General features: G+C 34.2%; 1 protein-coding gene across 2 annotated transcripts in view; it reads right to left on the bottom strand.

Annotated features, from left to right (window-relative positions):
• Positions 1–1,243, bottom strand: part of LOC137943985 (3beta-hydroxysteroid-dehydrogenase/decarboxylase) — a 31,247-nt gene extending 30,004 nt beyond the window's left edge. The window contains exon 1 of one of the 2 annotated variants that reach the window (XM_068789461.1): positions 1,136–1,243. The gene's annotated coding sequence lies outside the window, so the exon portion shown is untranslated. The remainder of the gene's footprint in view (positions 1–1,135) is intronic. The other variant, XM_068789462.1, reaches the window with a different exon arrangement.
• Positions 1,244–13,616: the final 12,373 nt, after the last annotated feature.

The raw sequence follows: 13,616 nt of genomic DNA, 5'->3' as shown, positions 1-13,616 counted from the left end.
TGAGGGAGACCTTTTTAAGAGTAGATAGTTGGAAACGAATGTTGAGGATTCTGGCAGATGAAGTGGAAGAGAATGATTTTTCTAATGCAAGTCAGACTTCTCTAGAAGTAGTAAGATCAATAACTTGGGTGAGAAGAGATTCGGTGAGGAAAGAGAGGAGAGCACTTAGAATGGTTTGATCTTGTTGTGACCAGTGAATATATGTAGGATTAGGGACATGTATGGAGCTATTGGAAGAGGAAGGAATTGTGAGAGGTGGGCAAGGATTGGAGCCATCGAGGTAACCAAATAGATTTTGACCACGGAGGTATGGAATGAATTGGGCTCGCCAAAGAAGATAGTTGTCTTTGGTGAGTTTGATTGTGATGATATGATGGAGTTGGGTGGGGAGAATGGAACTTGCTGCAGAGGAAGGACTGTTCGAAGAAGAATTGCTGGTAGAGGACACTTTGGAGGCCATGGATGAGAGACGTATGTCTTTGGAAGCTCTGATACCATGTAAAAGAATAATAAAGATGGATAGAAATGTTTTCTTCACTTGATTCTGGAGGATTACATGCAGTTGTATTTATAGATGTTTTGTAGATAAAATAAATCTGTTACATGTATTTGAAAGAATTGAAATTTGAATAGATTTGTTATATCCTGGATTGGCTTCCGTGATCTTCATCTTCATCTGTTGATTTTGCTTTATCTGGTTGTTGAGATTCAGTTCTGCCATTAGGGAAGATCCTGGGGGTGTTCGTTTAACGGCTTACCAAAGCTCACAAAAGTGGAACTACATTAAACAAACGAACCAGCGGATAGCACGGGACTACTTGGATCGGACCCCAACTCGCCCATCAAGCACAAGAGGCATTCAAAGCAAATGCCGCAGAGCTGCTCGCTGGATCTGTGGTGGACTGCTCAGGTTGAAGAGAAGAAAGACCGAAGCACCAGATTATGACGATTTTCCAAAAATAGGGAAGAAGAGAGGGACTGAAGGGGGGAATTTCCCCCCTTCCTCTCCACGCCCGCAAGACTCGTGAAATCGAGTGTCACCGGCGTCGGGGAAGATCAGATGCAGGAAAAAAACAGAGAAAAGTGAAAGAATAGAAATGGCAGAAAGATGATTGGCATTTTTAGATCAACTTACCTGCAATCAGCTGTTACGTCGGCGGCGTCTAACGTCGGGAGGGTGGAGGAAATTAAGGCTGAACGCACTGAAGAGTGAAGACGGAGTCGGGAAGAACGGAGAGTCGATGTGAAAATTTTAACGGCATTTTAGTTTTAAAAAAATTAAGAAATCGAACCAGCTCGCGAGCCGCTTAGGCTCGGGTAGCCTCGGCTTGGCTGATTGCAATTTGCAACCTAGTTAAAATTCTGGGCCTCGAATGCTCTTATCGTTGATTTTACAAGCCAAATTTACCCAAGTCGGCTTTGGGGGCTCAAACTTCCCCTTCCATCCAAGGCGAGTCTTCCCCCCCTCCTAATTTTGAGCTACACACCTTGATATATATATATAGGTCAAATTATAATATTTTTTATATTTGTCAAAATTATCAAAATACTTTTATATAATTGAATTACCAAAATACCCTATAAACCATGTTCTATAAAGCAATAGGATCCCCTTAGCATAAACATTTGAATTACATAATTTTTTTATTATTTTTCCAACTTTAGTTACATGTATTTGAGTGTATTTATTCACATCAGATAGTTTTATATACGAATCAAAGTTATTTCTATAAATTTTATAGTTATTTAACTAAAAAAGATTTCTTATGTGACATTGTATTGCATCTATCAAACTTGTTTAGATGGTATTTTTATTTATAATATGAATCAATTTTACCTTACATTGCATAGGTTTTAATATATAATTTCAAGGTAAAAAAATTAAAATTTCATGTAGAGAAACTTTACGGACCATTTGTGCCACCATAAATAAACAAAAACTAAAAAAAAAAAAAAAAAGAACCCTTCAACTAATTTTCTCATTGAAAATATTTTCTATTGGAAATTATTATTCCATTTGAACGATTTTCTTGTATTTAAGTCGCCATAGGAAACAACATGAAATTATTTATAGTGTTTATATTTACACTATAAATAAATATTTTTTTATTCATAATAAAAAATAAGGTTAAAAGTAAGAGGTAAGTGATCAAGAACCACTTGAGTGGTTCTTTGTCTATTTTTCCTATATTTTTTTAATGTAACAACATTTTTCCAATTTTTTAATATTTCTTAAAATTAAGAAAAATCAATAGGAAATTGTTTTTGTCCCACACTACAAAAACTAACTTTTCGCTAACAAAAACTTCCGAGCGAAAAATTTGTTAACAACTTTCCTTGGCTAGTTTCTATTGGTAGAGGGTTCTACTAGTGAACTTTCAATTTCCTCTTTCAGTGAAGTTCAAAATCCCCTGGGAGAGATCTTTGTCAGCAAATTTGAAATTTCGTTGGCAAAGACATATTGCATCAAATTTTGAATTTCATTGGCAATTTTGTAAATTAAAGTATAGCTTTTTTAAAATTATAATTTCATCGTGTGCCAACGAACTTTATGAAATAAATCCTTTGGCAGAGTATTATCATGTTGCCAACAAAATTTAGAATTTTTTCCAGCAAATTTTATTTTGCAAGAAAAAAAATTGGCAGAAATTCTCTTGGTCAGTGACTTTAAATTTCATTGCCATAAATTATTTGTTTTTTTTAAATATGTTTTTTTTATTTTTTCCTTGTTCAATGATTCATAAAAATAAAAATAAAATGTATAACCAATAAATTATATAATTAAATATAAAAAACATAAAACGTACAAAATAGTTTACAAAATTAGAGAAAATTAAAAAATTAAAAAATATATAAAAATATAGTCCATCTACGGGAGGATTTGGTGGTTGTTGGCTCTGAGTCTGCATCTGCTAAAAGAACCACTACATTTGCATCTCTATGTTCTTCATGATGCTTTACATTTCTCAACTCTTCCAATGTTTCGAGTAGTTGTTCTTTAGTTATCGCAACCCCTCTTTAGTTACTTGTAACTCATCTTCTCTATGTCCTAGTAGCTTGGACAAAGGTGGTTGGGTCATCTTGGATAGAGCTTGTTGAGAAAAATCCAACACCTTAATGTAGCCAGATTGAGATCCACAAACCCGACGCACAATGACACTCTCATCAACTAACTCACCAGCTACTGGATCTTATCCTATGAAAAATAACAAGAGGTAATTTATAATTATTCAAGCTTAAAATAAAATATAATATTTATAAAAGTTATTCTTACATATTGTTCTTCATATCTGTCAATCCATCATATTGGACCGATGAATAAGTAGAAAATGCTCAATATTAGAGCAATTTGTACTCCAGGCATTTATAAGGACATATGCATGTAAATATGTTTGAATAGTAGTACATTTGAAAGAAAATACACCCCAAATAAAAAATACATAACACCCCTTGTCTGGTACGTGTAAAAGATTGACCCTGGGGTATGTGGAACATTTTTTTTTCTAACATTTTTTACTTCTACTCGGGAATGTTTCTATAAATGAAAATTAGACATGAGTATAATAAAATAAATAATAATTTTAAAGCAAAATTCATATAAATATAATTACGTTGAACCTCTCTTGCTCAAACACATTCATGCACACCCACTACCAGTCTTCAAGGGAAAACCCTCTATAAGGAGTAGATAGTGTCGTGGGGTGGCCTCCACCCTCTTTATACTAGCCATGAATAGTGGTTTGGTGCTGTCGAAATGCAACACCCAATATAGCATGCACGACAGTTTGTGTTGCCACATTACTACTTGAAATCAATATATAATGTTTCCTATAACACAAAATATTACCAACCTTAACATTGTAAACTAGAAAAATTAAAATTAAAATTTAATTGAATAATTTATAATATTTACCTGAATATAAGGATAAACACAAACTATGTGATCTTCCATGTAGGTTTTGAACTTTTCCACCTTCACATCCATAAAAGTCTTCAGTGTATGGCCCACCTACTAAGTAAAAATAGCACTATGGAATCCCAATGCCCTCCTATTCCCATCTTAGAACTCCACCGGGATCCTCCTTCCATCGAGGTCACACACCAGCTCATCAACTTTGGAGAAAATAAAAAGAGAAAAATAAAAAGGGTAAACAAAAAAGGTAAAACAAGAAAAAAAAATTAAAAAAGAAAAAGAAAAGTAAAAAATGAAAAATAAAAAAGGGAAGGAAAAAAAATGAAAAGGAAATAGAAAAATGAAAATTTGTAAAATAAAAAGGAAAAATGAAAAATAATAATTATCAGTTTATTCAAAATTTTATTATATACTTAACTAGTCTACATTAATCACTTAATTTATTTGTGACATAGTTAATCTAATAAAAATTTATTGAAATAGTTTATCTTAATTTACTACTTCATTTAATATATTTTAATTTTATATTAAATAATCATTGCAAATTTAATTTCAAATAAATACATTTGAATTTTATTTTAAATTATGTATCTAATTAAGTAATTAACTGATTGATTGTGTAACTAAGTCAAATAAGTAATTCAATGACTAAGGTATAGTGGTGTTAATTAGTTTAACATTTGGGAATGATATACTAACATAATGGGAGTAAAAGTCTTAGACATTTTGAAGATCTTGGACATAAGAATGATAAAGTAACACTTGAGAGTAAAAACTGAACCCATTAACTCAAATATTTCAAACTAAAAAACTACTTAATTACTTACATAATTAAGTACTTAATTATGGTTAATTAGTTACTTAATATTTCAATTACTTACACTAATGTTTCAATTAATTAATAATATTTTTATGGTTATGTCAGCTACGATAAGTGGATTTAGTAATTGTTTTTTTTCAATTCTGACTAGTTTTTATTAGTTAATAAGTTAATTGATAAATTACTTATTAATTAACTATGATTTATTACATTAAATGGGTTAATTTAGTTGATTAATCCAAAAATTAGTTAGCTAAATATTTAATTACCTAATTATACTTCTTTCAGTTAATTGATGAATTAATTACTAATTAATAGATATTATTAAATTAAACAATTATTAACTATATTAAATTAAAAAGTTGGTTATTAATCCAAAAATTAATTTGTTGAATTTATGGAAAAGAGAAATATTTTATTAACTTCATTAACTTCATTAACTTATTATAAATAGAGTACATGAACCTCTATTTATAATAGAGGAAGGTAGTAGAGTCTAATTACAATAAAACTACCACTGTCCTAATTACACCCTCCTAACATAATTAAATAACTCAATATAGATAAAAGACAAACATAACTCAAACTAGAACTCTTCTAGGACGTAACCATAAGATAAAGATGTCTTTGTGTCCTTCTTGATCTTCCAACTTATGTGATAAGGATGATAACTCATGGTAATCATGGTGAATCCTACTTCTTATGGGCTTGGGCCCATCTTGTGGGTCTTTATTGGTCGTGTGACCTATCTTATAATACTCTTAAATATGTGAGTCTTCCTTGGTCGTGTGGGATGGAGCCCATCTTCCAACATAGTTAATTAACTATTTAATTTCGTAAGGTTAATGCACATTACATGTGAATAAATATGTAAGTATTTATTTAATTTAATAAGTATGTTAAATTTTAAAAATTATGTAACAAGTCTATTTAATTAAATTTTAAATGCCTCAATTAGATTTTTGTTTGTTCAAGTTTCATCATAATGAGATTATAATTTTTTCATAATATAGTGGCAATTATGATAAAACTTTATTTTTGGTCTATTTGTGTTGGAAATAAATTAATTTAATAAATAACAAAAATTAAAATTAAAATAAGAGGTAACTTATTAACCATTTAGTGATTCACCATATCCTTTTTACCGTTTCTTAACCATTTCTTAAAGTCAAGAAGAACCAAAAAAAAAATTAAAAGAAAGTTTTTTCTTTTGCATAGCTTTTTATTAATTATTTTATAGCATTTTGTTCATAGGGTTGAGACACTTATGATTACACTTAGAAAATTTTACTTAAATGAAATATTATTTAATAAATGAGTGCATTTTTAAATATTATTTGAAAGAATCAAATAAATATATGACAATTAATTAATGCACATGATATGTGAATAAATATGCAAATATGGAAAGGAAGAAGATTGGGAAGAAGGAAGAAAATGAATAAAGCAAAGGGAAGATTTAAAAAAAAAAACAGCAAAATTAAGAAATTTGTTGGGAGAAGGTACCATCGACCAACAAATTTCATGGGAAGCTCTCTCCCAGTGAACATTTAGAATTCGCTAGCAGAAGGTGAACTCTGCTTGTGCAAATAATATTCGCTAGGGGGAAGTTGCCTTCTCCCAACGAATTTTAATTTTCACTAGCAGAGGTGTTTCTACCTGCGAAATTAAATTCTCTATTGTTTTTTGTTGGCATAACCCTTTTCTTTCGTAGTGTAAAAAATGACAGACATGTTGATAAATTTTAGTTGACAATATTTTTTTATGATATTGTTCTCAACTTTAGACCTATTAAAAATATTACTTTAACTGTTCTTTATAAACAAATTATTATTTTAAGCTTCATTTGGATTTTGTGCTTGCAGAAACTTCTGCTTCATGCAATCTGTATACGTACATAGTGATCCAATTATACTGAAGGGCGTAGATCAGGCAATTCTACATCTAACATTTGCTGATAACACTAATTTTTAGCGCATGCTCAATTAATTCAATTTAAGTAGTACTTAATCAATTTTAATAGGGGAGGGTGGCAATAGAATCAAATTCATTACCTAGAGCTCTGATACCATTACCAATCAACTTTTCTATTGGCACAAATACACCCTTAAGTGAACAAGAACAAAATTACTATGTAATTTTCAGCCATAAGGAACCATGAAGACTTGTCTCACTAGCTTACAAAAAACCTTAGACAAATAAGTTCAAGATCGATATCTAACACAATGCAAATAAGCAACACACCTTCCTTGGAATTGAAATTACAAAGACACCACCTACAACATCTCCTTCAAGGACCTATACTAAACAATTTACAAGTTGTGCCACCTACAAAGACTCATGCAAAGGACCCAAGTCCAGCTAATCCTAATGCAAATATGTTTCAAAATATTTTCCGCATTCATCATCCTTGTATCGAGGAGAAGAGATCTCCTAAAACCTAGAAATTTGCCTAAAAACAATCCTAACTCAACCTTAGGTCTGATCAAAGATTACAAAACTTTTGAATACTTTCCTTACTCATGTAAACTTATCAAAACACTTTGAAATTTTTTCCATGTTTTGCCTAGAGAACGTTGGAAACTCTCCTCTATATATTGCTATATTCTTTATCTTCTCAATCAATTCAATTACATTTTTCATCCTGATCAGGACTCTTGATTTTTGAAGTTTCAGGAAACAACAAATCCTCCTCAGCTTCGTTGTTCTACCAAAGTTGGTTTATTATATACAAGAGAGTAGTAGAGATAACTCTTTGCCGGCCATGTCAGTCTAGGAAGAAAGTCTGCAAACAAGAGCAAGAATGAAGATTCAGGAAACAACAAATCCTCCTCAACTTCATTGTTTCACCAAAGTTGGCATATTATATACAATAGACTAGTAGAGATGACCCTTTGCCAACCATGTCAATTCAGGAAGAAAGTCTACAAACAAGAGCAGGAATGAAGATTCAGGAAACAACAAATCCTCCTCAACTTTATTGTTCCACCAAGGTGGGTTTATTATATACGAGAGAGTAGTAGAGATGACTCTTTGCCGGCCATGTCAGTTCAGGAAGAACGTCTGCAAACAAGAGCAGGAATGAAGATTCAGGAAACAACAAATCCTCCTCAACTTCGTTGTTCTGCCAAGGTTGGCTTATTATATACAAGAGATTAGTAGAGATGACTCTTTGTCGGCCAAGTTAGTTCAGGAAGAAAGTCTGCAAACAAGAGCAAGAACAAAGATTCAAGAAACAACAAATCCTTCTTAGCTTCGTTATTCCACCAAGGTTGGCTTATTATGTATGAGAGAGTAGTGGAGATGATTCATTGTCAGCCATGTCAGTTCAGGAAGAACGTCTGCAAACAAGAGCAAGAACGAAGATTCAGGAAACAGTAAATCCTCCTCAGCTTCGTTGTTCCACCAAGGTTGGCTTATTGTATACGAGAGAGTAGTGGAGTTGACTCTTTGTCGGCCATGTCAGTTCAGGAAGAATGTTTGCAAACAAGAGCAGGAAAGAAGATTCAGGAAACAACAAATCCTCTTCAGCTTCGTTGTTCCACTAAGGTTGGATTATTATATACAAGAGAGTAGTACAGATGGCTCTTTGTCAGCCATGTCAGTTCAGGAAAAAAGTATGCAAACAAGAGCAGGAACGAAGATTAAGGAAACAACAGATCTTCCTTAGCTTCGTTGCTCCACCAAGGTTGACTTATTATATACAAGACAGTAGTAGAGATGACTGTTTGTCGATCATATCAGTTCAGGAAGAACGTATGCAAACAAGAGCAGGAACGAAGATTCAAGAAACAACAAATCTTCCTCAGCTTCGTTGCTCCATCAAGGTTGACTTATTATATACAAGATAGTAGTAGAGATGACTCTTTGTCGGCCATGACAGTTCAGGAATAACGTCTGCAAACAAGAGCAGAGAAACAAAGATTCAGAAAACACCAAATCTTCCTCAGCTTCGTTGTTCCACCAAGGTTGGCTTATTATATACAAGAGACTAGTAGAGATGACTCTTTGTCGACCATGTCAGTTCAAGAAGAACGTTTGCAAACAAGAGAAGGAATGGAGATTCAAAAAATAGAAAAGTGCTTTTGAAAGCCGATCACCGTTTGACTAAGATCCTTGATGACAAATGAAGAACGAGTGAATAAGACAGAAGGAAGAAGGCAAGAGGACACAACTTGCACTCTAGGCATTCAATCCGTAGCTAGCTAGGAGTTGAACCACTAGTTTGTTCATGATAGAAAGGATTTGAATACTCGTTTACTCCATTGGATCACTTACTTGATCATTTAAGCTAGGTGCTTTGAGAGTTGTGGCTTCCTTGATGTGATCGGAGAATGAGATGAAAGCAGAGGAATCATGAACAAAAGCTCAAGACCAGCTAGTTACTCGTGGCAATCTCGCTCTATCCCAAAAACCATCTCTCTTCCTGTCAACCAACCAACCAAAAGCTACGAACCCTACTTGTATATCTATCTGTAAGGATCTCGAGTCTGTCAGAGCTAGGTGGTTCCATCCACCATTGATGGGTTAGGTACTTGGCTTTCCGTACTTAACAGATTGGTGTTTTGGGTAGTATTGGTTAGGCGTTTGACATAGTATCAGAGCTGGGCACCATGTTCCGCGTTCGAATCCTGGCGGAAGCGGTAGGGAACAGGAACTGTGGGTGTCAGAGCTTGGTGGTTCCAGTCCACTTGGGTTAGGTTCCGTCCACTCCTGGTCCACCTGGGTTAGGTACTTGGCATTCTGCACTTAACAAACCGATCTTTTGGGTTGTATTGGCTAGGCGTTTGACACCGATCCCGTTCCCTACCACTTCTACCGGGATTCAAACACGGAACGTGGTGCCCAACTCTGATACCATGTCAAACGCCTAACCAATACTACGTAAAAGACCGGTCTGTTAAGTGCGGAAAGCCAAGTACCTAATCCATTAGTGGTGGACGGAACCACCCAGCTCTGACACCCACCGTTCCCGTTCCCTACCGCTTCAATCGGGATTTGAACGTGGAATGTGGTGCCCAACTCTGATACCATGTCAAATGCCTAGCCAATACAACCCAAAAGATCGGTCTGTTAAGTGCGAAAAGTCAAGTATCTTACCTAAGTGGACCAGGGGTGGACCGGAACCACCTAGCTCTGACAAAGTCACTCACATTCAATCCCTCATTTTTTTCCAATGCTTCCAACATTCCTATAGGCAGCATAAATGCCACTCCAATAGTCCTTGCCTGTTAGGGAAACAATTCTCGTTGAAAAGGTCTAGTTGATAGCTAACAAGGGTAGCTAATGAGATAAGGATTGTAGTAATAGATCTCAACTACGATTAATAAAGAGAGAAACAAAGTGAATTAAGAGGTAACGAGGCACTTCAACATTTGATGAGAGACAATCAGCGAAAGCTACTTGACTTACCTATTAGATTCTAGGGCTTACTCCATTGATTAGTGGTAAGAAGATTAGAAAGAAGAGAAGAAAAATAAGATAGAAGAAGAGAAAAATGGAAGGCTAGTCGACGAGTAGAGAGGGAAGGAGAGAGTGACCACAAATTTTAGTGAAAGAGAGTTTTCATCCTTTGGTCTCTCCTTAATTTATATTGACAAGTCTTGGTAAAATTACAAAAGTGTCACCAACCATTGTACAAAACCATACGTAGATTTCCTATCATCATGAGAACCTGCCCAATATGCATATGCAAATCCTTCGACTCTAAGATTCCCATGGTTTTTATATACAAATCCTTACCCTGGGCTCTATTTCAAATACTTCAATATCCTTTCAAGAGCTTCCCAACGAAAAAGTCGAGGGGACCAGTCTTTGCAACTTGCCTAGATCTTCTTCATTTTCTTGCACAATTTGACATTAGGGTCCATAGGAGCGTAAGGGGCCTACAACCAAGTATTCATGTTTCTTGTCCAACATATACTTTCTTTGAGGTAATGCAATTCCATGCTGAGATTGTAACACTTTAATTCCAAGAAAATATTTTAAGTGTCCAGTATCTTTAATTTGAAAAACCTTAGACAAGTTTCCCTTTACCTGGTGGATGCCCCTTTGAGCATTACTCCCGGTGAGAGTAATAACATCTACATCCACATAAATAGCCAAAAGAATAACACTATTTTTAGTAAATTTTATAAACACATGATCCATTTCATGCCGCTTAAAACCAAATCCACAACCACTTTAGTATATTTGTCAAACTATGCTCGAGGAAATTGCTTGAGGCCATAGAGTGCTTTGATAAGTCTACACACCTTCCCCCTCCAACCCCCCACCCCCCTCCACCATAAAACCAAATGGTTGAAGCACGTATACTTCTTCAAAGATATTACTTATTAAGGAAGGTATTTTTTTTTATATCTATTTGATGAAGAGACCAATTAGAATTAACAACAAGAGAAAATAGAAATCTTGTAGAATTAAGTTTGGCAAACGAATAAAATATCCTAATCATTGTCATATGTCTAAATCAATCCTTTAGCAATAGCCTTGTTTCAATTGAGCAACAGACCCATTCAGATTATGTTTAACAATAAACACTCATCGACAACCTACAACCTTTTTTTTCTCCAAGTGGCAATGAAATCAAATCCCATGTATGATTACTATATAAAACAATCATTTTCTCCTCCATGGAAGTTCTCCATCTTCTGTCTTTGGACCCTCAATATGATAAGGAAAATTCATGTCAACCTATCCAAGTTGTGGGTCAATACAAATGGGTCTAAAAAAATTCAAATTACTAGATATTCCGCTATCTGGACAAGTTTTAAAATTAACCTTCTCCTTCTCCCAATGTCTCTAGAATGGAAATCGGTGGTATTGCATGTGATTAAATTCTTTGAATTTGTATGAAAATTAATTAATTTTTTTAAGAGGAAAAACATCTCTTTGATCGGATGGGCATCGATTCATCTGCAGTTCAATCTAAATGTTAATTTATCAAGATAGGTTTCATCGAATGGTCCAACCTAAGGCAGGTGGCTACTAGCCCAAGCTTATCCCATTGTTGGCATTTGCTCTATTCACTTAGCTTACTGACTAAGTGTTCATAATGTCACAATAATCTTTTTAATTTTTAACCTTCTTTAGCATCTCAAAGGGCTTCATGACCCATGCTCTGGTCTGCCCTAAACACTTTTCCTCTATAAATAACTCAAGCGTGTATTTGGAACCAACGAAAAAGAAAGAAAAGAAAAAGGGAGAGAAAATTATTTTTTGTTGTTTGATAGCAGAGAGTTATTGAGAGAAAGGAAAATAAATAGAAACTTGAAAGAAAATTTTAATCATCAAAATTTAAAATATTCATATTTTATTATTTTCCATGTATATCCAAATAAGAGAAACAAAACTTATTTTCTTTTCTTTTCTGTCCTCTCCACTTTCTGTGTTCCAAACACAGCCTAAATGTTATCAGGATTCATATTTCATATTGAGTAAAATTATATAGGAAGAGTTTTTTATTTTTTTTATATTATTGATTATACGGGCTTGTAGAAATGATTCAACATCTTATGTCGTGTAGCATTTACTTATCGATTTATCGAATGATGAAACGGGAATTTTCGATAAATAAATGGAAAAATAATAAAGGTTATCTCAAATAATTGAAATTCGTCAACATTAAAAAAATAACTATGTTGCCTATCAATATCAAAACGGTCCTAACTCGAATCTTCCCAAACATAATGTGTGAAAAGGAAGAAACACGTCTGAAGATGAGAAGCAAAGCATGGAATTGTCTTAATCCAAATAACATCGACATCAAATGTGGACTGGACCCCCCACTGGGGCACAAATGAGGAGATGGCAAAGAGAAGGAGCAAAGGTCACTCCCCTTTCTCACCCTCCCTCCATTATTTTATGATATGTTGGAATTCTTTCTCAATCAAGGTAGGGGTCCCCCTCCCCTCCCCTCCCCTCAAATTGATGCAAGACTGAAGAACACTTCATTGTTCTCTCTCTAGTGGATGATATATTCCCATCAACATCATCCCACTCTACACTCCTCTCTTGCTTTTTTTTCTTTAACCTTTTTCACTCATTCTCCTTCATGCACACACTATCAAAATCATCCTTCTCTTTCCTCATTATTGTCTTTTCTACTCGTGACTGCTCATTAATTTACTTCCACTTGGCATGGCTTTATTTTGGAAAAAAATGTTTCTTGTTAATATGCACCTATCACCTCAATAAGGACAGGGGCACCCAACAAAACAAAAAACTATAACCTACTATTGATTCCCTTTCTTTTTGTTCTTGGTATGTTAGTAATGGACCATTTCTTTTACATCCTAATTTCCAAATAACATTCAAAATTTCTCGAAAGTGACTTTTTTTGGATTATCAAATATCGGGTATCTAAATATCCGATAAATTTAAGAAAAAAATATGTGTCGGTGGTGGATGAGACAATACGTAACATATATCTATTGGTCGATAAATCGTGCTTTGAACCAATTGACAACTAGTGTAACAGATGGCACCACTACTTGGGAACTCTTTGGCTTTTTAGCCAAGATTTGTTCATCAATGTGCCACTTAAGAGTAATTCCATTGAAGAACATCCCAAAGGGTTTTCCACCAATCATTCCCAATGATGAAGAATGATATTCCACATAAGCTACATCCTCAATTATTTCCCTAACACGTCACTGAATTCTAGAAATAAACTAATCATTAGTGAATACCCTAATTTTCACTTAATTTCTCTTAACCCCAATTTTCCCCCATCGACCCTGACTTACCACCTACTTCAGGTAATCATAACTGACCCAGGAAGCTTCTATTCCCAATTTGACTCTTGGACCGGGGTTAATCGGATCTTCTTTTCTTTTCTTTTTCGTTTTTCTTTGCTTAGAACCGACTCATGTTTCTTTAAAA

The sequence above is a fragment of the Aristolochia californica genome, unplaced genomic scaffold (genome assembly GCF_029961685.1).
Source record: "Aristolochia californica isolate CCGP_79_NKW_82.1479 unplaced genomic scaffold, dmAriCali1.0.hap1 SCAF_11, whole genome shotgun sequence".
NCBI classification, from domain to species: domain Eukaryota; kingdom Viridiplantae; phylum Streptophyta; class Magnoliopsida; order Piperales; family Aristolochiaceae; genus Aristolochia; species Aristolochia californica.
This window is presented reverse-complemented; position numbering and strand designations above follow the sequence as displayed.